Genomic DNA, 27,928 nt, shown 5'->3' with positions numbered 1-27,928 from the left:
TGCCACTGGTCTCATATTGGGCTGTTTTTGCAAATACCATAAGGTCTTCATTACTATATTTGACAGTACAGTTAGAAATCAGGAAGTGTGTTCTGGAAAGACATTGCCTCCAGGTCATTCTTCTTTCTTGAGATTTCTTTCTCTTCAGGGTCTTTTGTGATTCCACACAAATTTTACATAATAAATACCTTTGGGCTTTTGATAGAGATTACACTGAATCTCTATCTCACTTTGTGAAGTATGGGAATGTTTCAATTCATGAACATGTGATATCTAGGTGTTTTTTTCTTCCACAGTTTCTTTAATTGGCTTTAACTATGTCTGATGTATCAATGTTCTCCTTCCATGATGGTTGTGCACATCTGCTTCCTGATTGCAACTCTGCCTCCTTTAGGCTTGAAGTTATCCTCCTCAGCTTTCTCTAGAAGCTGCATTAATTTAGTTCTTACCTGTAGACTATGTCCCTCCAGTATTTCATGTGTTTGTCGATATGAACTGTGTGAAGACTTTTTTCTACAGTCCATTTGATTTTATTTTCATATCCAACAGCTCGATGCAAATTATTGAAAAAATAAAAAGAATTCCTATGACCCTCTTTAATGACTTTGTTAGAAATCAGATGACTCTATATGTAAGTCCTTATGAACTCTCACATATTTATTTTTGGTATACTCACTGTAATTGTAACTATATTGCACTCTTATATAAAATCTATAAGTTTCTTTTTTTTCTACTGAGCCAGGGAACAAACCCACTCACTGTGCCTCCTGAGCACATGTTCTTAAATGTTCTACACTGAGCAATATTCCCTACCATAGCTTTCAAATAGGACATCATTATGTGGTGACGGACGTACTGCTTGCTGTTAAGGGTGAGGTGAGACTATCCAAAAACATAGGAGGACAGTACTGGGGATCAACTGGAATAAGGGAAAGGAAATCCAAACCTGGCAAGTCTGATGACATTCTTGATATTGGTGTGTGGTGGAATGGTACTGAGTAGTCTGTTAATGAAGGTGGAATAGCAGCAGGATCAACCAAAGTCACACTGGGTATCCTTACAGAAGATGGCTGATACATGAGAACCCATTTGGCTGGGCTTCCTTGTGTTTTTGACATAAAGATGCATTTCCTCTTGGCAGGAGGGTCTTCCTGTTCATCAGAAGAGCTTTCTATAGTTAGGTCAATAACATCCACTTTCTTCTTGCTTGCCTCACTGGCTACCGTCACTGGACAAGGCTTACTGAGCATACTTGAAGTTTCCATTTTTGCTTATGGTTAGCTGGATACTTTTATAGCTTCTTTTTTGATCTCATTGGACAGCAGGAACCATCTTCTTGGAATTTGATTTCATCTACATCAGAACAGTCATTGAGAATTTCCATAAAAAGCACATATAATATTAGACTTTCAAAGGCAGGTCTTTTGTCACACACAGAACAAATCCAGGTGGGCTTCTTCTCATTCATTTGCAGATAAAGGGCAGCATCAAAGCACTGTGGATGTGTACAAGTCACAGCATGGCATGGGATTGTCAGCCTCATTTTTCCTAAAGGATACATCAAGGATACTCGAAGACTAGTTGTAGTAATTTCACTATCTGGACCTGCTGTAAGTTTTTCTTTAATTTGTGCTTTGGAATGATCAGGGTTTCTAATACCTTTCATTTTTAGTCTCTGTAGCAACATGGCTCATGTGAGTTGCCATACATGATACACAGACATGGAATAATTCTTTCCAATTTCAGATGCCCAAGAAATGGAAAACTTTTTTGGCACAGCTGAAGACAACCTAACTAATGATGTAATATTCAAGGGACATCCAGGGCGTTTCTGTTCGATCCCATTTTTAGGTGGTGGTGCATAGCTGGGCAAAGGAAACAGCTTCCCATTTACTTTTATACATAGACTATTGGGATAGTTATCTTCTTGAGGACAACTTGTCTCCGCCAGGCAAAGTCTCAGCTGAACTTGGACTGTATAATCTCAACTACCACCTGGAAAAAAATCCCTTGATATGAATATCTTTCTAAACTTGTGGGCTTGATGAGAACATCAAGGACATCATAAAAGGACAGGTTTTTAACTGCACCACAGGATGGACAGGAGGAATTGGAGGAGGTGGCTGCTGCATCTCAAATGTGGGCTTGGTGTCTTGAAGCAGCACAAAAGCAACAGGAGAGGACAGAGAGTGAGGTGTAACTGAAGTGGAGGGTAATGAGTGGATTCCAGCCACAGCCAAGTCAGGTTCTACAGGTGAGGAGTTACCATCCAAATTAAAAACTGATGATTTGATTGTGGATAAGTCAGAAAGTCCTTCAAGAGTCCGTGGATATTGAGGTCTATACAATTCTCGGGTTTTAATCTGAACCGCAGGGCTGCAGCCACTCTTCAATAAATGCACTGCCCTCATTAGTAGGTCATGTTTGCGCCCACTTTTATTCCGCCCAGCAAAGCCTAGTAACACTTGTACTTCAGAAACCCTAAAACTAGAAACCATATTCCTCAATTATTCGAAATCTGCCATTTTATACCAACCGCGGGCGCGACCGCCGCCTCCAGCACCAACCTGCACTGGGCGCTGCTAAAGATGCCGCTGCCGACGGGCCGTCACGTGACTGGCCAAATTCTTTCTTTATATACATTTCTTTAATCCACAAAAGTTACTGTATATTATGACAGGGGGTCCAAAGACTGTGTTAAGTTATTACATGTAGAGATTTTTCAGTAAGATCTTTAAGAATTCATGTACAAAATTTTGTTTCCAGGTTATACAGATATTTTATTTATTTATTTCAAAACTGTGCCTTTTATATCTCTCTTGTGCCTTGTGAAATTTGCTAGGATCTCCAGTATAATAAAAGTGTTGGAAGTGAACACTTATCTTTTGTAATCTAAAGGATAAAATATTAAATATTTTCTCACTGAATATGATGCTTGCTGACACCTTACCAGGAGAGTAAACAGAGCTTTCCATGACTGTTAAGGTGAGAGGACCTGAGTGTGTGTTGGTGGATGTGCTGTGCACTCCACTGAGAGTTATGGAGATTGATCCAAGGACTAGGTTCCTGTGTGCATGGAGAGTGCTGCTGTCTGTCTTCATGGACTCGGTGTCAGTACCCTGAAGGATAAGAGCCCAGGTCCTGCTCATCTCTGCAGGCGTGGCTGTCCAGGGAGCAACACCACTAAGCCTGGTTGAAAGTTGGTCTTTAGAATCTTTCAGAGAATAAAGAGAAATTTCTGCTTTAGAGAAATTGGGATATATTGCTAAGCAAGGGGAAAAAATGTGGAAGAAAACTTTGTGATCAAAGGTTCATTTCAAGCAGATACAATCATGACTGGGAGAGATGACTAGACCCTTTAGGGATGGAGAAAGAAATGGGCCAAAATCCTCTATTTCATCCCAAACAGGTTTGCACTAAACATCTTCTGGCTGAGTCTAGGTGTTTGGTGAGGCAGGAGGGCAGGAGGATTTAACTCTGAACAAGGTGGAAAATTTTACACTAAGGTTAAGACATAGACCTTTTCTGACATGACCACCTGGGCATGGTACTCAAGTGCAGATAGGAGGAGGCAGAGTCTCTGCAGCTGGGAGCCCAGCTTACCCCTCCCATCTGCTTTGTATGCCCCTCCCAGCCCACCCTGCTCTCCAGAGCCATATCAGTGCCTGGTCAGGGCTTTGGGAAGCCTCAGGTGGGACCCAGAGGGAGCCATGACAGCCCCCATTCAGCTCCTCTGCCTGCTGTTACTCTGGCCCCCAGGTGAGGGATTATGGGATGGTTCTGCACTCTGAGAAGTCCTTCAGTGTGGTTGCTCCTGTGTCCTGGCACTTCTCCTCAGCCAGCACCCTGATTAAAACTCACTGCAGATGGAACTCCCTGGGTCTACTGGGAAGCCCAAGGATGTGGTCCAGAGTACAAGGGTGACTCTTCTGTTTTATTTTCAATCTCAGATACCACTGGACAGGCCATGCTGACACAGACTCCAGCCTCCCTGTCCGTGTCTCCAGGGGAAAGAGCCACCATCACCTTCAGGTCAAGTCTGAATGTTGGCAGCACCTTAGCCTGGTACCAGCATAAGCCTCGGCAGGCTCCCAGGCTCCTCATCTATGGTGCCTCCACCTGGGCCAGTGGAGTCCCAGCCCAGATCAGCATCCTGGAACAACCTCTCCATCAGCAGCCTGGAGCCTTAGGACACTGCGGTGTATCACTGTTACCAATATGGTAAATAGTGTCCCACGGTGATTCAACATGTGAGAAAATCCTCCTGAGACCAATGGTGTTATTTTTATCACACCAGTGGGGTGGTAATGTAACTCCAAGGAGAGCACCCTGGGTTAAAATTCCAGGACTGGAAAAGCAAAGCAAAACAATCATGTACAAAACATGATATTATTTGAAGTAATCAACTGTGAGTGAACTTCTGTTGCAGTCTCACTGAATAGATATTTAATAATAATATACCTTTACTGCTATGTGTCATATGAGCCCACCTCACCAAGCAGGAGAGGGTCTGGGGCCTACAATTCCATACATGCTTAGTGACCTTCAGGACACATGGGTAACCCATAGCATTTGTCCTGGTACCTCTGGACATAGAATAAAGACATAAAGTTAAGGTTTTTGTGTCCTTAGGATTCATTGAATCCACTGGCAATTTTACTGACTTTAAGGTAGGGCAGAAGCATGCACACACTCAATCTTGCTACACCATTTAGGAAGGTGAGGTGGCTAAAGCTCAGATAGAGGAGGTTTGTATGTAAAGGTCTCTCAACTGTTGAGGAGCATCACAGGGAAATTGTGAATCCCATATCAGGACAGGGTTGTTCTTCAGTAGTTTTAAAGATGGGTCAACTGGAAACATGCAAAGGGCATCTGAGAGCAACAGGTCCTTGACCTAGGATGCAAATACTTGCTTTCAGTACAGTCTTGTTAGCTTTTGCCCAAGGACTCTTCGCTCCTGAAATCTGAGCATTGCAGTTAACATTTCATGGTAACATAGTTCATGCACCACTCAATTCATAGTTTCAGTTGGAGAGTTCAGTGACTTTTAATGTTTTCACGTGGTTGTGTAATCATCGGAAGAATCAGCTGCAGAAAAGCATCCTCATGCCAAAGGAAGCCCTGTACCTGTTAGTGTCACTCTCCACAACCCCACCTACCCACCAGACCTGTGCAAACACAAATCTACTTCCTGTTTTTATAATTTGGCCTCTCATGTTAATTACATAAAAATAAATTCACACTCTGTGCGGTCTTTATCAGCTGGATTCCTTCGTGATGTGTATCTTTGTGTAACACCCTTGAGTTCTCCATTTCTAGTCATGATCAAATAATATTCCACTGTATGTATAGGCACATTTTGTTTCTCCATTCAGCACTTGATGGATATTGCTAATTATAGCCTTTTTGAATAACACTGCTATAAACACTGATGTACTTGGTATTGCATTTAAATTTGCTTTGGTTTTTCCTGTGATATAGGGATTTGAACCTAGGACCTCCCACATGCTATGCAAATGCTCTACCTAAAGAATGTATGTAATGTATAGATTACATTCCCAGGATCCAGAGTGCAAATTTTCAAGTAGACAAATGTTTCCACTGAGGGAGCATAAACCTAGGGGTGGGATTGCTGGAGGGTAGGGTAACTCTGTGTTTCACTATTCCAGGAATTGCACAACTGCTTTCCAAAACAGCTGCACCATGAACTTCTGTAATACAAAAGGATCTCCTACTGAATGAACTATGAAAACAGGTAGACTACACCAGGTTTTGTGAAAATCAATCTGTGGAAGCTCAAAGGGACTCACTGAATTATTCTGTTAATCTGTCTACTCTTCACTTACCAGGGTCCATGCCATTTCTTCCTGGTAGATGCCAGCTCACTCCAAAAGTATTGAGAATAGGGAGCCGACTGAGGAGCAGAGGGAGAAGATGGATCAGGTCAGGAAGACCTGGTCAAACACAGGCAAGCAAAAAATATACAGGGAGCTGACTAATAAGAAATGAGAACTTTCCAGAAAAGGAAGAGAGTCTTTGAGAAAGAATGCCTTGGCTTTATGCATGCACTTGCCTTTAGGATCCAGGACTTCTAGATGTCTGAGCCAAAATGTCTAATGTAGAATGACCAGGGCAGTTATATTCACTCTTTTTATTAATCAACTTCTTGTTGACAGTGCTAACTCCTCACATAAAGTAGAAGGACTGAGAAAGCAGTCACTTCATGCTGCTCTTTCTGTCCCTCACTGTATCAGCACTATGCCTCTTACATAAAAGGGATGAATGCATTTTACTTGGAGAGGGCCACTGTGAGTCCTGACCAAGTCAGAAGGAAAATTCATGGAGGATAAAAACAGGAAGAACAAATACTCTTTCTCACTCACTGGTTGCTGCCTTGGGAGAAGCATGGATAGGCTGGAGAACCTGAGTTCTCCCTCACTGAGGGAGGAGCACATCACCTGCAGACAGGAGGTTATGAGACTCCACAGTCACATGTGATGATATGGAGAGAGAGTCTGTCCAGGTGCACAGACAGGGCCAGGCCAGGCTGCATCCCCAGCATCCTGCAGTGAGGCCCTGTGCACCCATAGACCTGGGTACCAGGAGTGTTTCTGCCTGTTCCCTCTGCCTCTGCCCTCTGAGGGAGCCTTCAGCCCCAGGAGCACAGGCTGCCTGCACAACTGCCTGTGGGATTCTGATGGGTGGACCTGTCCTGAGGACCAGCTAAGCCCTGTCAGAAGGGTCCTGATTCCAGAGGGGAGGAGGGTCCTCAGGTCACAGGCACCCTCCCACTGGTAGGTCCCTGATATCTTGGCACTGTCACGTGGGTTTATCCTCAGGATTTGGTGGGCAAACTGGACATCATTTTGTCATCTCAAAAATTATGAGTGTAGTTTTTATGTTCTTTATTGTACATATTCTATTAAATCTAACCATGAAAGTAATTATAAATGCACATTTAAATTTTTGTTTAGTCTATGTAAATCTACTTTATATTTATACTCAAGAAAAATATCAGTTAACTTTCACTGTTTTTTAAATGATGGTAATGACAAAATATGCTTTCCTTTTATTCTCCCTTAACCCAATATTACTTTACATCTTTGAAAAAAATTATAATTGAATCGAGTGGCATTACATGAATTATATTTGAGACCTTACTCCTTCATGATGAATGCAATTATAAATAAATTTTTATTGAGTTTAATTAGATACTAAGTTTGAGGATTTGTATTCTAGGGTGAACTTTTTTTGGGGGGGGTTGGTTTTTTCCTCTTTTTTTTTTTTAACATGTTTGGTGTGTGTGTGTGTGTGTGTGTGTGTGTGTATCTCTGTCTCTTATGCCCACTGATCACTAGTGTGTTTTAAAGGACGGAAATCAAGGTATAGGGGAGGGAGGAGGTGGAGCTGATCGTCAGCCTCGTGGGGCTCCATCCCCAGCTCAGCCCTGTTGTCACCAAACCTAAGGCTCTCTCTCTCTGCAGCCTCAACACCAGACACCACAGCTCTTGTTAAGTACTCAGTTCTCCTGTCGACTTTCAATCAATTGGGATGAATGGACTGGGGCACATTCTCTACTTTAAGCATGTTCAAGAACTTTGCACTGCACTGTGCCTTCTTGACTGCTGCTTTCTGACTTGGTCACTTCCTTACTTCACATGCATGAGCAAAATCACTTTTCTTCATTATTTAGGTATCCCTGCACTTGTTCTGGGAGTTAGGTTTGCAGACTGCGGTTTTGAAGAAATTTTGATTTTTATTTCTTTCAAAACACTTCCTAAGAATTTTTAGAATATTTATTTTGTTATTAATACTTAAATCATAAAAATAATTTGTTTTTTCAGTTCATATATAATTTTGCCTAGGAATCTGACTACAATAAATTTGTGTTCACATACATTTACTAGATATGGAAATATCATTTTAAATTATATTTTTCTTATATTTTATATTTCATTGACTCTAGATTATTTTGTAAGGAAATGTTTGATTCTTAGTTTTGACTTTCAATTATGTTTTCCTCGCTATCCATTTCACCCTTTCTCCTTACTGTTCTCATTATACTTCAACTTTGTGAACAGACTGTTTGCTCACTTTTCTTTTCTTTACTGACTTGGTCACTGTAGTTCCAACACTTATTGCTGTTGCCCCAAATACTGGCTCTTTGTTCATAGGTGCATTTAGAGTTTTATTTTTCTTACATACATGCAGCATGGTTCCACTGCCTTCTTCCCCTATTCACTGCACATTCCTGCTTCCTAGACAGTAGAGAGGGCTTCCCACAGTGGATATACTTAGGGGTGCTGGCCAGGGTCAACTAGGGAAAGTCTTGGTGTTTTATTAGTGAATAGGGTTTTCTAAATTAATATCACACACAAAATTCTAGTGCTAAAACTCTTTGTCAGTTACCTGTCAGTCATACAAAATATGGAGTTCTTGAAATTTCAAATATTGGGCTCTTTTTTTTTAGGAAAAAAAAGAGTAAACTAGAAGATTTAAAAAATAGAACTTTTCAAACTACCACTGGAAATACAAAAATGACATGAAAATGTCTTATTTTTCCTTGAGATTTAGAATTTCAGATTTTGTTTAGACTGTAGAGAACTCTGAATCAGAGCAACACTGGATCTGAAGGGCAGTGTCCACATGCCATGGAGATACAGAAAACAGTTGTAAGCCTTGAGGTGCATACTCTGGCTGTGCCCTTGTGAGATGAGGGAGATGCCAGGCAAGCACAGGGACACTAGGGTGAAATGTGCAGCTCCACCCTGGCTCCACCTCCAGGCTGCCTCTGGTAAGCCTGGTGTAAATACTGCTCCCCAGCCAAGGCAGGGTGGCTCATTCTCAAGAGAGCCCTCATCCTCCCTTGAATGTGCCTCTCCCTCCTCAATAGACCTCTGTCTATGCCTTTGTCTGGCTCAGGCTGAAATTCTTTCCATCATGAATTCCAAGACCCCTGCTGGTCCTGAGGTGAGTTCCTCCCTCCTCTGTAAACCCCTGGGTCCCTTCTCCAGAGACATTTCCTATCCTGGGACATTGCTACATTGTCTTAAAAAATGTTTGCAAACAAGATACAAAAGCATTTTGTTCACAACATATGGTAAGAACCTCAAAGTGAATCTGATTTGTACATTCTGGCAGTAATGGTACAGAAAATAAAAACTTTTGCCAATTCTTCTCAAAATAGAGCCCTAAGAAGATTTCTGAATTGATAATGAGCATGCCAGCTGTATTCATGGTATGCTATGACTGGAATAAAACATATTTGAAGCAGTAGATAAGAAAATGATAATTTCAGACAAGGAAATAAAGTATATTAGAGATGATTTCTATGATAAGATAATGGATTCCCTGGTGAGTATGATTACATTTTTACCTAAACCAAACAGATCAAATGGAAATAAATGCTATATGGCTTGTGGTTTGTACCCATGCGTAGACAGCTTCAGAGCATGTTTCTCTTCCCATTCACAGTGTGGCCTCACATGACATGATCCTACTGATCCTACTCACACAGTGTCCCGCATTTGGCTGGGGCTGCTGCCCACCCTCGTGAGAGCAGCCAATCACCAGAACCCACAGTGGTAGCCACCCACAACACAAGCCCCCAGGGAGCTCAGTCTCTTGGTGCAGCAGGAGAAGCTGAGGGGCCTGGAGGATGGTGGGCACAAGGCTGAGCTCAGTGGGGATGTGCAGAGCCTTGGAGGAGGCCATGTGGGCCTCCATTACAGCATGGGCACCTCTCCTGTGCAAACACGTCCAGGCATGGCCAGGACAGCTGCAGAGTGCTGTCCTGCATCCCACTGAGGCTCAGGACCCACAGGCCCCCGGGAGTGGCCACCACACCCTCCCCAGAGCAACCAGGAATGCTTCCTGCTGCCCTTCTGGCCACAGGGGGGTCAGTCATTCCACTGAGAGGAGGTCCATAACATTTTAGATCATTTGGTTCCTACTGTCACAACCCCACCTGCCACTCTAGTTTGGGAGGACATTAACTTTGACTTCATTAACTTCCTTGTGTCTGTTGTGCTTAATTCCATCTGGCCCTTACATGAACAACACCCTAGAAGTCACTCAAGAACAGTTGTCTATACAAAGTTAAATTGTTACAATTTCTGGTCACTGTTGTTTTTCTGTATTTGACAGTTTCTTTGAGAATGTATTGCTTCTTGGAAGACCAGTCAATTTGCATCTTAGCTTCCATTTCTTTGTCTTTGAAATGCTAACCTTGGACAACATTTTAAAACAGGTTTCTCATTGACTATTTATCTCTACAAATTTTCAGGGTTGTTGAGCTATAGTTATGAGTAATAATGTAATTAAAGTTTGTATTTAAGACATATTTGGTTTACTGAATTGAAATGTTATTAAATGAGAAACAAAGGGTGCAATTTTTGTCTAGGTGTAATACCCTCAGGAGCATTATTATTGAACATCAAACACTTGTGATTACTATCTGCATGTGAAGAACCACATTATCCCCTTTTTGCCTTAATTGGTAATTGTGGTGCAATCAGACTTCCAGAGTAGAAGAGGAATATGCATTCACATCATTAAGGTCAATATACGTCAGGGCTTTTTCTTATAGTATGTACTGCCTCCAAAATATAAAATAGCTGCCAATGGCCTTCTGCTTTCGAAGTAGAGACAACTTTATACACACTGGGATGGAAAGCACTCTCTTCCCCACCCCATTCACAGAGAATCCTCTTCCTTAGCATCTCTGGTGATAAAGGTCAAGAAGAATGGCCCTCATGGGTGCAGGTGACACTCTCCCATTAAAACAGTGGGTGCAGTTCTTGCTGTTCCAGTGAAAGGAATTAGGTCTCAGCCCCACACACCGGCTAGTGGGAGACACAGGTTCTCACAGAGACTGGGAAGAAACAGGAGTCCTGAGTGACCTGGATCTGCATGGAGAGAGAGTAGGAATGGAGAGAATCCCTTAAATACAACTTAGAAACCACATAAACAAGTAAAAATATTTTTGTTCATCCTATTGACCAGAGCAAATTATCAATAAATACTTCTATTAATTAGTGCCCAGGTACACTGAGATAATTAAGACAGAACATTTACCAGATTGTACAAATTGTACATGGAATTTCATATTCACACCCAGATGTATAAATTCCTTCTCAATTTTATTTCCTCTTGCTTTACAAAAAGTTCTTAACTGTCTACCTACAAGAAATAGGATTTTTTTTTTTTTTTTTTTCTGTCAGGTTCTTTAGGCGTGAGTGTCTGGCAAACTTAATTGATTAGATCCCACAAAAAGACCACTTCTAACCCCTGTTCCTAGTATTTTGAAACTGCTAACATGGTAAGAACAAGTTTCAAAGTCCTCTTCAACTAGCTCCAGTCTAGGCAGTTACTGGATAAATCCTGGAAGCATAATACCAGAAGAGGTGTGCCCTGTGTGCTTCTCTATAGTAGCAGGGAAGGGGCCAAACAGGGTGGCCATACACCCTCTCCAAACTCTGACCCTTAGAATGACGTGCAGGTACACCCCATGTCCTTGGGTCTGATGCTGTGATGTGGGGCAGGCCATATGCACCATGTGATCTTCATACAGAGTTTCCTCCAAACAGAAGAAACATTTTATGTCATATCCTCACAAAAGAGGGTCACAGCCTTTTATTTTCTCTTCCCATCTGCTCAACCCACCAGGGAATTTGCATACTGCTACTTGGGGAGGACCTTTCTGCAAGTCTGAGATAAAAGCTCACCTCTAGTCTTTTCTTGACTGATGAGGACTACTCACTTAAACTGCTGAAGTTGACGTGCCCTGGGGCTCCTGGGGCTGCTGATGCTCTGGATCCCAGGTAAGGGCACAAGGTAGGAGACACGGAGAGAGGGTAGCTCTGAGGTCCACTGCTGCCCAGGCATCCTACATACATGTGGACAATGTGCAGTTCCTGTACTCTGGGAGTGCATGTGCTGATTAAATCTGTAAGAGGAAGATTCCAAAATAAGCAAAGACATGTGATCAGGTGAAGATTGCACTAATGGAGGGAGATAACATAGTAGATTTCCAGGAGACCTGTTATGCTTTGCAACTATCTGTGTTCTTTTCTTAAATATTTTTACAATATGAACCAAAGCCAAAAAGTGTTTAGCCAGAAAATTATAACAAAAGAAAAAAACAAAATCACAACAATTGTATATGACCATGTGCTTCTGTCACAATTACACACTACAATGCAGATATTGTGATGACCCAGACTCCTCTCTCCCTGCCTGTCACTCCTGGAGAGCCAGCCTCCATCTCCAGCAGGTCCAGTCAGAGCCTTCTCTACAGTGATGGCAACAGCTATTTGAGTTGGTACCTGCAGAGACCAGGCCAGTCTCCATGGCTTCTGATATATAAGGCTTCCTACAGGGCCTCTGGGGTCCCAGATAGGTAAGTGGCAGTGGGTCAGGGACAGACTTCACACTGAAATCAGCAGGGTAGAGCCTGAGGATGCTGGAGTGTATTACTGCCATGAAGGCTTACAACTTCCTCTCACAGTGGTACAGCTCTGAACAAAAACCACCCTGCTTGGGGGAGCACAGCTGCCCACTCTGCTGACTGTGTAGAAGGACAGCACATGTTTCTACATGTGTGAGAGGAGGAGGTTGAAGGACTGAAGAGAGTAGGTCACAACTGCTGCCTCCGGACAAGGAGTGTCTTGTCTAGACTCGCCACACCTGCATTCATGCTCTGACCTAAGCAGCAGCAGAATGAAGAGCATACAGTTTCCCTTGGAACAGCCAGGCACAGGGGACAAGAGAACTGACTCATAGCTCATCTTAATCTTCATGACCTGAACACAGGCAGTGATTACATGCATCTATGGTCACAGTCACACAACTGGGGCTGATTGTGGATCCTTGCAATACAGAACTTATGCATTTTTTAATATGCTTTTTTTCTTCTTTTTTTTCTTTTTTGCTGTGGTTTTGTTTTTGGTTGGTCAGTTGATAGCATACATGCAGCAGGAAAATATTTGGGGTTATTTAGAACGTGTTTCTCTCTCTTACCTAACGTTCCTTCTTCCACTATTTCTAGAATATACCCTTATCCAGTATGGGGGAGGTGCACCACTGAATATTAATTTTCTAAAGAAAATAGCTGAGAAGACCATTCAGTTTTGAGGTTTTCAAACACCTAGATGGTATGGGAAATCTACTAAAAAAAAAAAAAAAGATCAAGTATCTATAGGCTTTGGCAGATAAAAATAACAAGAATAATACAAACATGGATCCCTCCCCCAATGAAAATAAGAATCCACAGATTTGAGGCAGAGGGTAGTAAAAGAGGACATGAAGGACACACAGGAGTAGTCAGCTGTTGAAACAACACCACACCTGTGGCTCACATGTTGGGCAGGAAATGCTTTTGAGGTTGAGCTAGATCTATGAAACAAGTGCACAGAACCTGAGAGGCATGGCTTGGGAGGAATCACAGACTTGAAGGGTCCACTGCTTGGATTTCCAGGTTAGGGCCTCATGTGATCACAAGCTTATGAAGAATTAGGACACTATGCAGAACTCCAGGTCTGTAATGACACAATAGTTAGTAAACTTCCTGTTCAAATATGCCTTAGGTCATGTTGTACATCCCAAATCAACCCAACAGAGCACATGCAATATTTCAAAGGTAGAATCTGCCCAATTATACACCGGTATCATTTGGGAGAGGATGTTCATTCAGAAGAGACCATGTAGTTAAGATGCACAGGAGCACAAGGAAAATCTGGGGCTGCAAAGATCAGCAGGAGGTGTATTGGGAGACCAAGGACCATGTATCAGACATACATGAAGGATAGTCAAGTGTAGCATTTTGGGGTGTGGTGGTGGTGCAATAATGTTGCAGTTTTGCTCTCCATTTCTATTTTAGATACTAAATCATATTTCCCAGTTCAGACATCAACCAATGATCCAAAAAAAAAAACCTAGTCTGGTGTTAAAGCTCAGCTCATTCCCAAAGTTTTAAATAGGTCCATTCAACTTCCAAACCTCAGCAGTATTCTTATTCCCTAGGGAGTCCTTCTTGAGTGTAGCCATAATTTCAGTGAACACAAATTTGGATAATTTCAATGGATGAAAATGGCCAGAGAACACTGAAGTATTCTTCTTTGCAACTGAGGCCATCTGCTCTTCATTTCATTCACAGCACTCTGAGTAAATTATAAACTCACTTTTCAATGTTTTGATTTTATTTCCACTTTTGTTCAAATGGGTTTATTAATCATGACCAACAATGTTCTAATTTAAGGTGGAAGTGCTGTTCCTTTTTAATTAAATTTTACCACAGAGATGCAGGCTTTGCTATTAAACTGCACATAATGAACCTCTAGATCAAACAATAAATGCACATTCATGATAACCCAAACGTAGAAAATAAAGGAAAAACTGGAAAAATGATGGTGCGCATTTCCTTATCAAACTACCTGTTTGAAAATGACTGATTTCCACATTGCGGTAAGCAATATATATCCACATTCACTTCACATACACCTGGGATGGGCTAATGCCATAGTAGAAATAAAAGATTTAAATTTACAGAATTAGTGATCCTCTGCGTGGCCATGGCCGCCCATTCCAAGATGGCAAATTCCACGGTGACCACAGTGAACCCTCCAGTGTGTTACTCTGTGGAGATTCACAAGGAGCAGTAGGGAGGCTGCCGGGTCAGGACAGGTGCATTTTGGCCCCGGAAGTCCTCAGGAGGGGCGGGGCCGCAGGAGGACTTGTTGACGTCGACATGCCCTACGTGCCCGCCAGCGCCCTCCCCGCTTCTGGTCCTTCCACTTCCGGACACCGCCATCTTGCTCAGGCTGAAATCCCTGGAGTGGGAACAGCTGGGCCCCAGGTGGCGGCGGAGCTGGAGCTGCCAGAACCCGAGCATGGAGGTGCAGCCTCAGCCCAACGGACTCGGCGTTGCTCCTTCAGAACAGGAAGTGCGTGGCGCTCCCGCGCCAGCCGCAGCCCAGTGTCTGTGGAGTGAGAATGTTCCGCGACCCGCCCACCAATGTTTGTGACATCAGAATGCCCCGCGACCCGCCGACCAGAGGCACCTGGGAAGGACCGGGGCATTTACACGTGTTGGGCAGGACCAGGAGATTAGACTGGACCAGAGAGTGGCAGACTGTCTCATCAGAGTCTCACTCGGAAGATCCGACCAGGGAGCAGGATCTGAATTCCAGACAGCAGGATGGCTATGCTCATCCGTCTGGGCCACGTGGACGTCCAGGGCACCCGCCAGGAGGCCGCCTGGGCTTCCCTAGCTTTGGCTCTGCCAGTGCATCTAGCAAGTGTAGGATAGGAGAGTAAGATGTACCAGTGGCTGCAGGAGAAAAGCAGCCTGGCTTCTTGGGCACTGTGCTTCTCCTGAGCCCCAACCCTGCTGAGAACCTCCTGGGTGGGGCTCCCTGCACCCCTGACTTCTGGAGCGCCACTGTTAATGCTCTTTCCTTCCTGATTCCTGTTTTTACTCCTAGATGTTCTGCCACTCGATGTGGTATTATTCCATAAACTACATAGGGAATGAGAAGGTGTGCAGAAATGCCATATTAAGAACCATTAAGTACTTTTTTAACCAAAAGAAAAAGATGGAGTTAACCGTTCTTCTGTAACACTGCTCTTTCTTGGCTGTCTAAGCCTTTGCTCCCTCAATTTTTGTATTGTACAAATACTTGAATAAAGCAAAGGACTATATGTTACTGGGAAAGTATCTGGAATTTAAGAATGATTTTTTTTATAAAACTAAAAGCTGACTGGTAATGTATATGTAGAAAATGAGAATGTTGAATCCTTCCAATTAGAAACAAATCATCTGAACAGTTAAGAATATGTAGTCTTACAGAAAGAAAAGAGAACATTAGGCTGAAAGAATATTCAAACACATGTTTGAAAAACCAAAATAATTGGTTATCAGCAGTAAGGTGTAAAAAAAAGCAAAGATAGGGCTGGGGAGATAGTTCAGTTGGTAGAGTGCTTGCCTTGGAAGCAAGGCCCTGAGTTTGATCCCCAGCACTGCAAAAAAACAAACAAACAAACAAACAAACAAAAAACCCCAAAAGCAAAACAAACAACAATAAAAACAAAGATAGTTCTGCTGACAGAATGTAATCATGGATAGAAACATGAAGGTATATTAGAGCACAGCACTGGCAAGAGGAAACAGATGTATAAATGAAGATTATCCTTGGCTGCATGTAACAACCAGAGTAATATCAAGCAGTTTGAGATGCATGCATAAGAAAAATGTGTGAGAAATTAACAAAAAGGGGCAATGTGAGTGGAATTAAAGAACTTAGTAGTTTCAGAAAACAAGTACAGTCAGTGTGATGTTAGGCAGGTAATAGGACAAGGAAATCTTTTGTAAATGATATTTGTACCGATTTATATATAATGAAAGTCCAACAGTAATTGTGTGTACAGCACACAGCATATAAATTTGTGGTGATTTTAATCTGTCATAAATTGCATGTGGATATGAAAATTGGAAAATATCATGAAAGTGATTCAATATGCCCAAGTTTTCTAAGAGCATCAGTAAATTTCAAGGATTATAACCAAGATATATAAGTGAAGTATGTACACTACAGGATATGTAGGTGAATGTGCATAAAGATCTAGTTTAAAAGCCAAATGTTGGATAAAATCTAAGTGACTTATCAACTACAGATGTATGAATTGTGTTATATCCACGGAAGAAATGCTATATGGTATTTAAAACATTTAGTGTTATCCACCATGAATCCAATGCATCTCAAACTGAATGATGAAAGCTGCTAGAAATGAAAGCATGCTTACTTCAATGTACATGAATTTCCAATCCAGGAACAGGAAAGCTATTAAGGTGGACTGTAGAGTAACAGTCATCTTGCTAGCAGTTAAAGTCAAGTGTTGACTTGGAAGATGTATGAAGGAAGTTTTGAGAGTTCTTTATTTGATCTGAAGGGTGAATATACAAAAAAAAAGCTTATTCATACAATTAATATTTCTTCTATTTGTACAGTGTGCTTTTCCTATTTTTAAAGACCAAACATATGCCCTTAAATGTTATATGAACATCTACTAAAAGTCACATATTTATGGACACACTTCCTTTGAAGAAAAGCATAAAATGTATCCAGAAAAATGCTAAAAAAACATGAGCACTAAGAGGAAATGAAAAGAAACAGTTCAGTTGAATTATATTCCAACATAATTAGAAGTAGCTATGTATAAATATAACATACTATAACAAGACATAAGCCATGTTTTGGAGTGTCCACTGGAGAAGGCTCCACAGATGCTCTAAACCAATGAAGGCTGTGTAGTGAGCTGAATCAGAAAGCTAGAGGCCTATCAGACTTGAGGTGAAATACAAAATGAAAGATAAAACATTAAAAAGTCCAAGACTTGGTAGAATTTTCTACCAATTTCTATGAAATCGACACACAGAGAGGCTATTGTGAATACTGTGGGGAAATCAATCAAAAGGAATAAAAAGAATTAGCAATTTCATATATGAGACTAGCAAATACTTTCTCCCATCCATCAGGTTGCTCTTTCACTCTGTTGACAGAGTTTTTGATACTTTTGAAACACAATGTTTTTAACTTTAGTGCATATTTTTCTGTTATTGACACTGTTTCTAGTGTCATATCCAAGAAATAATTGCCAAATTCAATGTTGTGATACTTTTCCTTGTGTTTTCTTATTCAAATTTTGTTCTTACCCTTAGGTCTATGATTTTTTTGTATGATTTTGAGTTCTGGATCATACAAGGATCAAGTTAAGTATTCAACGTAATTCATCTGTTTATGGATATTTGATTTTGCCTGCACATTTAACTGAAAAGTTTGTCCTCTCTCCCAATGAACTTTGTCCCTTGCTAAGCATCATTTAACCTTAAATGAGAAGTTTTATGCATAGACTCTATATCATTCAGCTGTGTGTATGTGTGTGTGTGTGTATGTTTATGACAATACTGTGTAGATGGGATGTTTTAATTTTTAAGTTGCTTCATTGATACATGATTCAAAAGTATACAATTTTGTTAAATGCTTATTCAGGTCATTTTCAAAAATTTCAGTTGGATTGTTGCTTTGTTTTTCTTTCATTTTTTTTTTTTTTTTGCCTGTTTAGTTGTGTTAGTTCCTTATGTATTTGAGGTATTGACCCATTATTACTTGTATGGTTTACAAGTATTTCCTGCATTATATAGGTGTCTTTTTATTCTGTTGATAGTTCCTTTTCTGTGCAGAATCTTCTCAGATTATCGCTGTCCCTTTTGGTTATTTTGCTATTGTTGGTTTAGCTTTTCATGTGACATATAAAACAAGTATTCCTAATGCCAACATCAGGAGATTTCCCCTATGCTAAGGGTCAAGTCATGGGATCAGAGAGCTTCTTTAGTTTCCTTTTTCTTAGAAGGAGGATGCCCTATTCTAATTATAAACACTTATACCCTCAGTAGAAATAAGAACCAGAAAAAGCGGAGATGTTGTCATCTCACAAGGCCAAGAAGAATCTCCTCTGGGACTTCTCATGTGGATGCTAGCAGGAACCCAGCCCCGGGTTCACTCATGCCACCTCCCACCCAGGCCCCTCAGCACTGCCTCCTGTCAGCTTGGATCAGACCTTCTGGAACTTCATGTCGCTCTAGCTCTAGGAGGCTGCCTTTGTTCTCTTGATCTTTTTGACCAACATATTCTTTGAAATTCACCTGTGCTATGGTTGTGGTAGTAGTTTGTTCCCTTTTACTGGGGACAGTTCCCTATTATATGAACATGCCAGTCATTCTCCATGCTAATGAGTTCGCTTAGGTTTGAGGTTGTTGTTAGGTTTTAGGGTCTTTCTTGCATCATTCTTTGTATAGGGGTGCATTCATTTGTCTTGAGTGTATTCCCAGGAATGGAAGTATTGAGTAAGAGTTGGTTGGCACTGTGTAGCTTCAGAGAACCCTAACATAAAAGAGCGATATGTTTTCTAAAACATAATTTGAGCATGTTTACAATCTACCAACTGGCACCATGCTCAAAAGTTCCAGTTGCTATAAAACCTTCTAATAATAGTTGATGGTATTAGACTTTGTGAAATTGTATCCATATGGGTAGATCTTGAAATGGTATTGAGGATAAAATGTACATTTCTTTGATAAGTAATAAGATTGAGTAACTCCTTAGATGTGTTTTCACAAGCCATTTGGATACTTTTTCTCAGGTAAAGTATTCTTACACTGTGGGCAGAGTAAGAATCTGGACATCTCAGACAGAGAGAGGCCACCAATTATGCTCTCCTGTCTTGAGTCCTTCCTCTGAAAGGCCCTCATGCTGTTCTGGTACCCGTTCCTGTTCACAAGCAGATGAAGCTGGGACTTGACACCCACAGGGAACAAGTTCAATTGGAACCATGCACGTGGTCATGGAGAAGAAGAAGAGACAAGAGATGAGAGTTTCTTCTATATTTTTGCTCACATTCAGTCTGGGTCTTCTCAACTCATTTCCCTGAACAACCTTCCAACCATTTCTAGGATCACCCCCATGCACTCACCCAGAAGTGTGGTTTACCAATGTTCTCAGTGTGCTTCAATCCAGTCGAGCTGACACTGTCAATTGACAATCTCAGTCAGAACATGCACTGAACTATCTTCTCCCAATCTGTGGCTCATCAATTTGCTATCTGTTTTAAATTTTAAAATATTTCATTGGCAAACAATGTCAACTGTTTTTATTTATGGGTCTGCATTGTTGGTTTCAACTAACCATAGACTGAACATATTTTAGAAAAAAATATTTATGTGTATTGAATATGTACAGAGTTTTTCTTGATGTTATTTTCTAAACAATGAAGTAGAATCACTATTTACATAAAGAGTTGATTTAAAGCTTGAGGGGATAAAATTTGCTCCATCAGACTAATCAGTCTATCAGCTTTAAATTCACTATCACAGAAATTCTCAAAACTTGGACAAATTGTGAATAACTTGTTTGCTAGAATGTAATACAAATGACTACTGGTGCACTTTCCAATAGAGTCTTCGTTCTCTGAAAACTCACGACCCCAGTTTGTTCTGTCCACAGTTCATAACAATGAAATTGAGCTCCTATTTACATGTTTGTTGACCACTTATATATCTTCTTTGGAAAAAAAAAATATCTGTTCAGTTCCTTAGTCCATTATTAGTTGTTTTTGTTTTTGCTCTTGATTTGTGTAAAGTACTTATATATCTCGAATATTAACCATTTGTTGGATTTATTTTTTGCAAATATTTTCTCTCATTCTACAAGTTTTCTGCTCCTTTGTTATTTCTTTTGATCTACAGAAGTTTTTAGTTCCTCTTGTTTATTATTATTTTGTTTCCTTTGCTTTTGTTACAACATCTAGAATGACATTGGTAAAACCAATGTTGAGGAACTCCCGACCTCCATGTTTTCTTTCAGGTTATCCAGATTCAAATCTTATATTTAAATCTGTAGTCAACTTGAGTTAAATTTTGTGTATAATGTAGGGCAAGGGCCCAGTTTCATTCTTGCATGTGTGTATGCATCTTTCCCAATGCTATTTATTGATGAGACTTCTTTCCCTGCTGTGTATTCTCAGTGCTTTTGCCAAAGACTGGGTGACTATTTATATGTGGATTTATTTCCAGGTTCTCAATTTAGTGCCACTGGTCTCATATTGGGCTGTTTTTGCAAATACCATAAGGTCTTCTTACTAAACTTTGGCAGTACAGTTTGAAATCAGGAAGTGTGTTCTGGAAAAACATTGCCTCCAGGTCATTCTTCTTTCTTGAGATTTCTTTCTCTTCAGGGTCTTTTGTGATTCCACACAAATTTTACATAATAAATACCTTTGGACTTTTGATAGAGATTACACTGAATCTCTATCTCACTTTGTGAAGTATGGGAATGTTTCAATTCAAGAACATGGGATATCCAGGTGTTTATTTCTTCCACAATTCCTTTAATTGGCTCTAACTATGTCTGATGTATCAATGTTCTCCTTCTGTGATGGTTGTGCACATCTGCTTCCTGTTTGCAACTCTGTCTCCTTTAAGCTTGAAGTTATCCTCCTCAGCTTTCTCTAGAAGCTGCATTAATTTAGTTCTTACCTGAAGACTATGTCCCTCCATTATTTCTTGTGTTTGTTGATATCATTTTCATACCCAACAGCTCGATGCAAATTATTGAAAAAATAAAAAGAATTCCTATGACCCTCTTTAATGACTTTGTTAGAAATCAGATGACTCTATATGTAAGTCCTTATGAACTCTCACATATTTATTTTTGGTATACTCACTGTAATTGTAACTATATTGCACTCTTATATAAAATCTATAAGTTTCTTTTTTTTCTACTGAGCCAGGGAACAAACTCACTCACTGTGCCTCCTGAGCACATGTTCTTAAATGTTCTACACTGAGCAATATTCCCTACCATAGCTTTCAAATAGGACATCATTACTATTCTTTCCCCTTTAAACTTTTTGTGGTCACACCAGGTCCTTTGAATTTCCTTATAAAGTCTATCATCAGCTCATCAATTTTAGTGAATCTTTTGTAAATTACGATTTGATTGGTTTCTTTGGTGTGTGTGTGTGTGTGTGTGTGTGTGTGTGTGTGTGTGTGTGAACTTTGGGAAAAATAAAATCTTAATAATATCCAGTTTTCTACTCTATGAACATGTAAAAGTCTTTCTTTATATACATTTCTTTAATCCACAAAAGTTACTGTATATTATGACAGGTGTCCAAAGACTGTGTTAAGTTATTACATGTAGAGATTTTTCTGTAAGACCTTTAAGAACTCATGTACAAAATTTTGTTTCCAGGTTATAAAGATATTTTATTTCAAAACTTGTGCCTTTTATATCTCTCTTTTGCCTTGTGAAATTTTCTAGGATATCCAGTATAATAAAAGTGTTGAAAGTGAACACTTATCTTTTATAATCTAAAGGATAAAATATTAAATATTTTCTCACTGAATATGATGTTTGTTGACCCCTTAAGAGGAGAGTAAACAGAGCTTTCCATGACTGTTAAGGTGAAAGGAACTGAGTGTGTGTTGGTGGACTTGTGCACTCCACTGAGAGTTATGGAGAATGATCCAAGGAATAGGTTCCTGTGTTCATGGAGAGTGCTGCTGTCTGTCTTCATGGAATCGGTGTCAGTACACTGAAGGATAAGAGCCCAGGTCCTGCTCATCTGTGCAGGCGTGGCTGTCCAGGGAGCAACAATATTAAGCCTGGGTGAAAGTTGGTCTTTAGAATCTTTCAGAGAATAAGGTTGCTTTAGGGACCTTGGGATATATTTCTAAGCAAGGGGAGAAAATGTGGAAGAAAACTTTGTGATCAAAGGTTCATTTCAAGCAGATACACTCATGACTGGGAGAGATGACTAGACCCTTTAGGGATGGAGAAAGAAATGGGCCAAAATCCTCTATTTCATCCCAAACAGGTTTGCACTAAGCATCTTCTGGCTGAGTCTAGGTGTTTGGTGAGGCAAGAGGGCAGGAGGATTTAACTCTGAACACAGGTGGAAAATTCTACACTAAGGTTAAGACATAGACCTTTACTGACATGACCACCTGGACATGGTGCTCAAGTGCGAACAGGAGGAGGCAAGTCTCTGCACCTGGGAGCCCAACTCACCCATCCCATCTGCTTTGTATGTCCCTCCCACCCCACCTTGCTCTCCAGAGCCATATTAGTGCCTGGTCAGGGCTCTGGGAAGCCTCAGATGGGACCCAGAGGGAGTCAGGACAGCCCTGTTCATCTCCTCTGCCTGCTGTTACTCTGGATCCCAGGTGAGGGATCATGGGATGGCTCTGCACTCTGAGAAGTCCTTCAGGGTGGTTGGGTCCTGTGTTCCCACACTTCTCCTCAGCCAGTACCCTGATTAAAACTCACTGCAGATGAAACTCCCTGGCTCTACTGGGAAGCCCAGGGGTATGGTCCCGAGTAAAGGGTGACTCTTCTGTTTTATTTTCAATCTCAGATACCACTGGACAGGCTGTGCTGACACAGACTCCAGCCTCCCTGTCCCTGTCTCCAGGGGAAAGAGCCACCCTCACCTGCAGGAACAGTCTGAGTGTTGGCAGCACCTTAGCCAGTTACCAACAGAAGCCTGGGCAGGCTCCCAGGCTCCTCATCTATGGTGCTTCCACCAGGACAGTGGAGTCCCAGCCCAGTTCAGCATCCTGGAACACCCTCTACATCAGCAGCCTGAAGTCTGAGGACACTGTGGTTTACCACTGTTACCAGTATGGTAACTGGTGTCCCATGGTGATTCAACGTGTGAGAAAATCCTCCTGAGACCACTGGTGTTCTTTTTCTCATATCAGTGGGAAGGGGATGTAGCTCCAAGGTAGAACACCCTGGGTTAAAATCCAAGGACTGGAAAAGCAAAGCAAAACAATCATGTACAAATCATGATATTATTTGAAGTAATCAACTGTGAATGAACTTCTGTTGCAGTCTCATTGAATAGATATTTAATAATAATATACCTTTACTGCTATGTGTCATATGAGCCCACCTCACCAAGCAGGAGAGGGCCTGGGGCTTACAATTCCATACATTCTTAGTGACCTTCAGGACACATGAGTAACCCACAGCATTTGTCCTGGTACCTCTGGACATAGAATAAAGACATAAAGTTAAGGTTTTTGTGTCCTTATGATGCATTGAAGCCACTGGCAATTTTACTGACTTTAAGGTGGGGCAGAAGCATGCTCGCATTCATTCTTGCTACACCATTTAGGAAAGATGAAGTGGTTAAAGCTCAGATAGAAGAGGTTTGTATGTCAAGGTCTCTCAACTGTTGAGGAGCATCCCAAGGAAATTGGGAATCCCATTTCAGAACAGGGCTGTTCTTCAATAGTTGTAAAGATGGGTCAACTGGAAACATGCAAAGGGCATCTGAGAGCAACAGGTTCCTGACCTAGGATAGAAATACCTGTTTTGCATACAGTCTTCTTAGCTTTTGACCAAAGCCTCTTTGCTCCTGAAATCTGAGTGTTGCAGTTAACATTTCATGGTAATATAGTTCATGCACCACTCAATTCATAGTTTCAGTTGGACAGTTCAGTGGCTTTTAACATCTTTACATGGTTGTGTAATCATCGAGAGAATCAGCTGCAGAAGAGCATCCTCATGCCAAAGGAAGTCCTGTACTCATGAGAGTCACTCTCCACAACCCCACCTACCCACCACACTTGCACAAACACAAATCTACTTCCTGTTTTTGTAATTTGGCCTCTCATGTAAATTACATAAAAATAAATTCACATGGTGTGGTCTTTAGCAAATGGATTACTTCGTGATGTGTATCCTTGTGTAGCACCCTTGAGTTCTCCATTTCTAGTCATGATCAAATAATATCCCACTGTATGTATAGGCACCTTTTGTTTTTCCATTCAGCCTTTGATGGATATTGCTAATTATGGCCTTTTTGAATAACAGTGCTATAAACACTGATGTACTTGTTTTTGCATTTGATTTTTGCTTTGGTTTTTCCTGTGATGGGGATTTGAACCTAGGGCCTCCCACATGCTATGCAAAGGCTCTACCTAAAGAATGTATGTAATGTATAGATTATATTCCCAGCGTCCAGAGTGCAAATTTTCAAGTGGACAAATGTTTCCACTGAGGGACCATAAACCTGGGGGTGGGATTGCTGGAGGGTAGGGTAACTCTGTGTTTCACTGTTCCAGGAATTGCACAACTGCTTTCCAAAGCAGCTGCACCATGAACTTCTGTAATACGAAAGAATCTCCTACTGAATGAACTATGAGAATGGGTAGATACACCAGGTTTTGTGAAAATAAACCTGTGGAAGCCCAAAGGGACTCACTGAATTATTCTGTTAATCTGTCTACTCTTCACTTACCAGGGTCCATGCCATTTCTTCCTGGTAGATGCCAGCTCATTCTAAAATATATTGAGAATAGGAAGCCGACTGAGGAGCAGAGGGAGAAGATGGATCAGGTCAGGAAGAACTGGTCAAACACAGGCAAGGGAAAAATATATGGTGAGCTGTCTAATAAGAAATGAGAACTTTCAAGAAAAGGAAGAGAGTCTTTGAAAAAGAATTCCTTGGCTTTATGCATGCACCTGCCTTTAGGACCCAGGGCTTCTAGATATCTGAGCCAAAATGTCTAATGTAGAGTGATCAGGGTACTTATATCCACTCTTTTTATTAATCAACTTCTTGTTGACACTGCTAACTCCTCACATAAAGTAGAAGGACTTTGAGAATGCAGACACTTCATGCTCCTCTTTCTGTCCCTCACTGTATGAGCACTGTGCCTCTCATGTAAAAGGGGTGAATGCATTTTACTAGGAGAGGGCCACTGTGAGTTGTGATCAAGACACAGAGAATATGCGTGGGGGATAAAAATAGGAAGAACAAATACTCTTTCTCACTCACTGGTTGCTGCCTTGGGAGAAGCATGGATAGGCTGGAGAAGATGAGCTCTCCCTCACTGAGGGAGGAGCACATCACCTGCAGACAGGGTGGTATGAGACTCCACAGTCACATGTGATGACATGGAGAGAGAGTCTGTCCAGGTGCACAGACAGGGCCAGGCTGGGCTGCATCCCCAGCATCCTGCAGTGAGGCCCTGAGCACCCTTAGACCTGGGTTCCTGGAGTGTTTCCACCTGTTCCCTCTGCCTCTGCCCTCTGCGCACGCCTTCTGCCCCATGAGCACAGGCTGGCTGCACAGCTGGCTGTGGGAGTCTGATGGCCAGAGCTGTCCTGAGGACCAGCTCAGCCCTGTGCAGGAGGGTCCTGATTCCAGAGGGGAGGAGGGCCCTCGGGTCACAGGCACCCTCCCACTAGTAGGTCCCTGATATCCTGTCACTGTCACCTGGGTTCATCCTCAGGAGTCTGTGGGCAAACTGGACATCATTTTTTCATCCCAGAAATTATAAGTGTAGTTTTTATGTTCTTTGTTGCACATATTCCATTAAATCTAACCATGAAAGTAATTATATATGCACATTTAAATTTTTGTTTAGTCTATGTAAATCTACTTTATATTTCTACTCAAGAAAATATGTTAACTTGTACTGTGTTTTAAATGATTATAATGACAAAATATGCTTCTCTTTTATTCTCCCTTAACCCAGTATCACTTTACATTTTTGAATAAAATTATAATTGATTCGAGTGGCATTACATGAATTATATTTGAGAACTTACTCCTTCATGATGAATCCAATTATAAATAAATTTTTATTGAGTTTAATTAGATACTAAGTTTGAGAATTTGTATTCTAGGGTGAACTTTTTTTGTGGAGGGTTTGTTTTTTTCTTTTTTTGAACATGTTTTTGTATGTGTCTGTCTCTTACACCCAATGATCACTGGTGTATTTTAAAGGAAAGAAATTGAGGTATAGGGGAGGGAGGAGGTGGAAACTCTAGGCTCCATCCCCAGCTCAGCCCTATGCTCAACAAACGTGAGGCTCTCTCTCCCTGCAGCCTCAACAGCAGACATCGCAGCTCTTGTTAATTACTCAGTTCTCTGTCAACTCTCAATCAACTGGGATCAATGGACTGGGGCACATTCTCTTACTTTAAGTATGTTCAAGAACTTTGCATTGCACTGTGGCTTCCTGACTGCTGCTTTCTGAATTTGTCCATTCCTTACTTCACATGCATGAGCAAAATCAATTTTCATCGTTATTTTGGTATCCCCACACTTTGTTCTGGGAGTTAGATTTTCAGACTGCAGTTTTGAAGCAATTTTGATTTTTATTTCTTTCAAAACACTTCCTATTAACTTTTGGAATATTTATTTTGTTTTTAATACTTAAACATGTAAAAATAATTTGTTTTTTCAGTTCATATATAATTTTGCCTAGGAGTCTGACTACAATAAATTTGTGTTCACATACATTTACTAGATACAGAAATGTCATTTTAAATTATATTTTTCTTATTGTTTATATTTCATTGACTCTATTTTGTAAGGAAATGTTTGTTTCTTAGTTTTGATTTTCAGTTCTGTTTTCCTCTCTATCCATTTCACCCTTTCTCCTTACTGTTCTCATTATACTTCAACTTTGTGAACAGACTGTTCACTTTTCTTTTTTTTACTGACTTGGTCACTGTAGTTCCAACACTTGTTGCTGTTGCCCCAAATACTGGCTCTTTTGTCATAGGTGCATTTAGAGTTTTATTTTTCTTACATACATGCAGCATGGTTCCACTGTCTTCTTCCCCTATTCACTGCTTATTCCTGCTTCCTAGACAGTAGAGAGGGCTTCCTACAGAGAATATCCTTAGGGGTGCTGACCAGGGTCAACTCGGGAAACCCTTGATGTTTTACTAGTGAATAGGGTTTTCTAAATTAATATCACACACAAAATTCTAGTGCTAAAACTCTTTGTCAGTTACCTGTCAGTCATACAAAAAAATGGAGTTCTTCAAATTTCAAATATTGGGCACTGTTTTTTTAGGAAAAACAAAAACATAAACTAGAAGATTTGAAAAATAGAACTTTTCAAACTACCACTGGAAATACAAAAATGACATGAAAATATCTTATTTTTCCTTGAGGTTTAGAATTTTAGATGGTGTTTAGACTGTAGGGATCCCTAAATCAGAGAAATACTGGATCTGAAGGGCTTTTTCCACAAGCCATGGAGATGCAGAAAACACTTGTATACCTCAAGGCGCATGCCCTGGTTGTGCCCTTGTGACACTAGGGAGATTCCAGTTAAGCACATGGACACCAGGGTGAAATGTGCAGCTCCACCCTGGCTCCACCTCCAGGCTGCCCCTGGTAAGCCTGGTGTAAATACTGCTCCCCAGCCAAGGCAGGGCGGCTCACTCTCAAGAGAACTCTCTTCCTTCCTTGAATGTGCCTCTCCCTCCTCAATAGGCCTCTGTCTATGCCTTTGGCTCAGGCTGAAATTCTTTCCATCATGAATGCCAAGACCCCTGCT

At 41.0% G+C, this 27,928-nt stretch overlaps 1 pseudogene across 1 annotated transcript in view; it reads right to left on the bottom strand.

The window, feature by feature from the left end:
- Nucleotides 1–846: 846 nt before the first annotated feature.
- The window catches only part of LOC306643744 (E3 SUMO-protein ligase PIAS2-like), a 70,380-nt pseudogene continuing 43,298 nt past the window's right edge, over nucleotides 847–27,928 (bottom strand). Inside the window, exon 2 of the transcript XR_013766874.1 lies at nucleotides 847–2,502. The product of XR_013766874.1 is annotated as an E3 SUMO-protein ligase PIAS2-like (transcript). The remainder of the gene's footprint in view (nucleotides 2,503–27,928) is intronic.

The sequence above is a fragment of the Sciurus vulgaris genome (genome assembly GCF_902686455.1).
Source record: "Sciurus vulgaris genome assembly, chromosome: 14".
Lineage (NCBI taxonomy): Eukaryota > Metazoa > Chordata > Mammalia > Rodentia > Sciuridae > Sciurus > Sciurus vulgaris.
This window is presented reverse-complemented; position numbering and strand designations above follow the sequence as displayed.